The following is a 5,000-nucleotide window of genomic DNA, read 5'->3' as shown; positions in this document are numbered from 1 at the left end:
GTGCCCGTACCGAAGGGCAACCTATGCCGATGATGGTCGATGCATGTGCCATCACCATGCGTCATCATGTGCCATTGATGGTCGAGGCCTTGGCCGAAGTTCGATTTTGAGCCACGGTGCCCATGCTTGGCTCCAGCATGTGCTGGTGCCGCATTTTTTTCACTCGGGACAGCATCGCCGGAGCATCGCCGGAGCATCGCCGGAGTACCGCCGGAGAACCTGACCGGCGGCATTGGGGTTCCGGCGATTGGGAGGGGGGCCGGGGGGGTGTGCGCACATGATGTGCGATGGGTGCTGGTACTTGGCCTTGTGTTGGCCCCCTATCCCTCATCAAACCTCTGAGAATTCACACCCCCTTAAAGAGCATTTGAGATTTTACAGGTTTGCTACCAGTAGCCGTTAAAGTGTCTGAAATGGGGACACTTTTTTCAAACGGTCACAAAATCTTCTCTACTTCGAGTTTTTAGCTGAATTTTTTTGTGCATGCCAACAAAAATAGAAGGATCATGCCTACAAAATTTGGGGCCAAAAATCCTTATAAAAAAATTTTAAAAAATCCCGAACCGCAAAAAGTTTCGAAAATCGTGAAAAATAGAAAACGAGTCATCTTCCAACGAAACTTCACGTGAAGGCTTAGGGGACCATTGTATGAATTTACAAGCCATAAAAATGGCATTGGCACGGCAGAAATTTGAAGATGTGCCTAAACCCACCAGGGCCCAGCGTGTGCCGATGGTGCTCGAGGCAACCGCCCGCACCAGGGCCCAGCGTGTGCCGATGGTGCCCGAGGCAAGCGCCCGCACCAGGGCCCAGCGTGTGCCGATGGTGGTCGAGGCAACCGCCCGCACCAGGGCCGATAGTGTGCCGATGGTGCTCGAGGCAACCTGTCGCACCAGGGCCCAGCGTGTGCCGATGGTGATCGAGGCAACCTGCCGCACCAGGGCCCAGCGTGTGCCGATGGTGGTCGAGGCAAGCGCCCGCACCAGCGCCCAGCGTGTGCCGATGGTGCTCGAGGCAACCGACCGCACCAGGGCCCAGCGTGTGCCGATGGTGCTCGAGGCAACCTGCCGCACCAGGGCCCAGCGTGTGCCGATGGTGCTCGAGGCAACCTGCCGCACCAGGGCCCAGCGTGTGCCGATGGTGGTCGAGGCAAGCGCCGGGCCCAGCGTGTGCCGATGGTGCTCGAGGCAACCTGCCGCACCAGGGCCGAGCGTGTGCCGATGGTGCTCGAGGCAAGCGCCCGCACCAGGGCCCAGCGTGTGCCGATGGTGGTCGAGGCAACCTGCCGCACCAGGGCCCAGCGTGTGCCGATGGTGCTCGAGGCAACCGACCGCACCAGGGCCGAGCGTGTGCCGATGGTGGTCGAGGCAAGCGCCCGCACCAGGGCCCAGCGTGTGCCGATGGTGCTCGAGGCAAGCGCCCGCACCAGGGCCGAGCGTGTGCCGATGGTGCTCGAGGCAACCGACCGCACCAGGGCCCAGCGTGTGCCGATGGTGCTCGAGGCAACCTGCCGCACCAGGGCCCAGCGTGTGCCGATGGTGCTCGAGGCAACCTGCCGCACCAGGGCCCAGCGTGTGCCGATGGTGGTCGAGGCAAGCGCCCGCACCAGGGCCCAGCGTGTGCCGATGGTGGTCGAGGCAACCGCCCGCACCAGGGCCCAGCGTGTGCCGATGGTGCTCGAGGCAACCTGCCGCACCAGGGCCGAGCGTGTGCCGATGGTGCTCGAGGCAAGCGCCCGCACCAGGGCCCAGCGTGTGCCGATGGTGGTCGAGGCAACCTGCCGCACCAGGGCCCAGCGTGTGCCGATGGTGCTCGAGGCAACCGACCGCACCAGGGCCCAGCGTGTGCCGATGGTGGTCGAGGCAAGCGCCCGCACCAGCGCCCAGCGTGTGCCGATGGTGCTCGAGGCAACCGACCGCACCAGGGCCCAGCGTGTGCCGATGGTGCTCGAGGCAACCTGCCGCACCAGGGCCCAGCGTGTGCCGATGGTGCTCGAGGCAACCTGCCGCACCAGGGCCCAGCGTGTGCCGATGGTGGTCGAGGCAAGCGCCCGCACCAGGGCCCAGCGTGTGCCGATGGTGGTCGAGGCAACCGCCCGCACCAGGGCCCAGCGTGTGCCGATGGTGCTCGAGGCAACCTGCCGCACCAGGGCCGAGCGTGTGCCGATGGTGCTCGAGGCAAGCGCCCGCACCAGGGCCCAGCGTGTGCCGATGGTGGTCGAGGCAACCTGCCGCACCAGGGCCCAGCGTGTGCCGATGGTGCTCGAGGCAACCGACCGCACCAGGGCCGAGCGTGTGCCGATGGTGGTCGAGGCAAGCGCCCGCACCAGGGCCCAGCGTGTGCCGATGGTGCTCGAGGCAACCGACCGCACCAGGGCCCAGCGTGTGCCGATGGTGGTCGAGGCAAGCGCCCTCACCAGGGCCCAGCGTGTGCCGATGGTGGTCGAGGCAACGTGCCGCACCAGGGCCCAGCGTGTGCCGATGGTGCTCGAGGCAACCGACCGCACCAGGGCCGAGCGTGTGCCGATGGTGCTCGAGGCAAGCGCCCGCACCAGGGCCCAGCGTGTGCCGATGGTGGTCGAGGCAACCTGCCGCACCAGGGCCCAGCGTGTGCCGATGGTGCTCGAGGCAACCTGCCGCACCAGGGCCCAGCGTGTGCCGATGGTGGTCGAGGCAAGCGCCCGCACCAGGGCCCAGCGTGTGCCGATGGTGGTCGAGGCAACCGCCCGCACCAGGGCCCAGCGTGTGCCGATGGTGGTCGAGGCAACCGCCCGCACCAGGGCCCAGCGTGTGCCGATGGTGGTCGAGGCAACCTGCCGCACCAGGGCCCAGCGTGTGCCGATGGTGCTCGAGGCAACCGACCGCACCAGGGCGGAGCGTGTGCCGATGGTGGTCGAGGCAAGCGCCCGCACCAGGGCCCAGCGTGTGCCGATGGTGGTCGAGGCAACCTGCCGCACCAGGGCCCAACGTGTGCCGATGGTGCTCGGGGCAACCGACCGCACCAGGGTCGAGCGTGTGCCGATGGTGGTCGAGGCAAGCTGCCGCACCAGGGCCCAGCGTGTGCCGATGGTGGTCGAGGCAACCGCCCGCACCAGGGCCCAGCGTGTGCCGATGGTGATCGAGGCAACCTGCCGCACCAGGGCCCAGCGTGTGCCGATGGTGGTCGAGGGAACCTGCCGCACCAGGGCCCAGCGTGTGCCGATGGTGGTCGAGGCAAGCGCCCGCACCAGGGCCCAGCGTGTGCCGATGGTGGTCGAGGCAACCGACCGCACCAGGGCCCAGCGTGTGCCGATGGTGCTCGAGGCAACCTGCCGCACCAGGGCCCAGCGTGTGCCGATGGTGGTCGAGGCAAGCGCCCACACCAGGGCCCAGCGTGTGCCGATGGTGGTCGAGGCAACCTGCCGCACCAGGGCCCAGCGTGTGCCGATGGTGCTCGAGGCAACCGACCGCACCAGGGCCGAGCGTGTGAGGCAAGCGCCCGCACCAGGGCCCAGCATGTGCCGATGGTGCTCGAGGCAACCGACCGCACCAGGGCCGAGCGTGTGCCGATGGTGCTCGAGGCAAGCTGCCGCACCAGGGCCCAGCGTGTGCCGATGGTGGTCGAGGCAACCGCCCGCACCAGGGCCCAGCGTGTGCCGATGGTGATCGAGGCAACCGACCGCACCAGGGCCCAGCGTGTGCCGATGGTGCTCGAGGCAACCTGCCGCACCAGGGCCCAGCGTGTGCCGATGGTGCTCGAGGCAACCTGCCGCACCAGGGCCCAGCGTGTGCCGATGGTGGTCGAGGCAAGCGCCCGCACCAGGGCCCAGCGTGTGCCGATGGTGCTCGAGGCAAGCGCCCGCACCAGGGCCCAGCGTGTGCCGATGGTGGTCGAGGCAACCTGCCGCACCAGGGCCCAGCGTGTGCCGATGGTGGTCGAGGCAAGCGCCGGCACCAGGGCCCAGCGTGTGCCGATGGTGCTCGAGGCAAGCGCCCGCACCAGGGCCCAGCGTGTGCCGATGGTGGTCGAGGCAAGCGCCCGCACCAGGGCCCAGCGTGTGCCGATGGTGGTCGAGGCAAGCGCCCGCACCAGGGCCCAACGTGTGCCGATGGTGCTGGGGGCAACCGCCCGCACCAGGGCCCAGCGTGTGCCGATGGTGGTCGAGGCAAGCGCCCGCACCAGTGCCCAGCGTGGGCCGATGGTGGTCGAGGCAAGCGCCCCCACCAGGGCCCAGCTTTTGCCGATGGTGATCGAGGCAACCGGCCGCTCCAGGGCCCAGCGTGTGCCGATGGTTATCGGGGCAACCGGCCGCACCAGGGCCCAGGGTCTGCGGATGGTGCTCGAGGCAACCGCCCGCACCAAGGCTCAGCATGTGCCGCTGGTGATCGAGGCAACAACCCACACCAGGGCCCAGCTTGTGCCGATGGCGGTCGAGGCAAGTGCCCGTACCGAAGGGCAGCCTATGCCGATGATGGTCGATGCATGTGCCATCACCATGCGTCATCATGTGCCATTGATGGTCGAGGCCTTGGCCGAAGTTCGATTTTGAGCCACGGTGCCCATGCTTGGCTCCAGCATGTGCTGGTGCCGCATTTTTTTCACTCGGGACAGCATCGCCGGAGCATCGCCGGAGCATCGCCGGAGTACCGCCGGAGAACCTGACCGGCGGCATTGGGGTTCCGGCGATTGGGAGGGGGGCCGGGGGGTGTGCGCACATGACGTGCGATGGGTGCTGGTGCTTGGCCCTTGTGTTGGCCCCCTATCCCTCATCAAACCTCTGAGAACTCACACGCCCCGAGCCGATCGGCGGACCGGCTCTCGCCGTTCCACATCCGACCGGGGCGCATCGCCGGCCCCCATCCGCTTCCCTCCCGACAATTTCAAGCACTCTTTGACTCTCTTTTCAAAGTCCTTTTCATCTTTCCCTCGCGGTACTTGTTCGCTATCGGTCTCTCGCCCGTATTCAGCCTTGGACGGAATTTACCGCCCGATTGGGGCTGCATTCCCAAACAACCCGACTC

The sequence above is a fragment of the Durio zibethinus genome, unplaced genomic scaffold, assembly GCF_047325235.1.
Source record: "Durio zibethinus cultivar Kanyao isolate XHJ-2024 unplaced genomic scaffold, ASM4732523v1 HiC_scaffold_391, whole genome shotgun sequence".
Lineage (NCBI taxonomy): Eukaryota > Viridiplantae > Streptophyta > Magnoliopsida > Malvales > Malvaceae > Durio > Durio zibethinus.
This window is presented reverse-complemented; position numbering follows the sequence as displayed.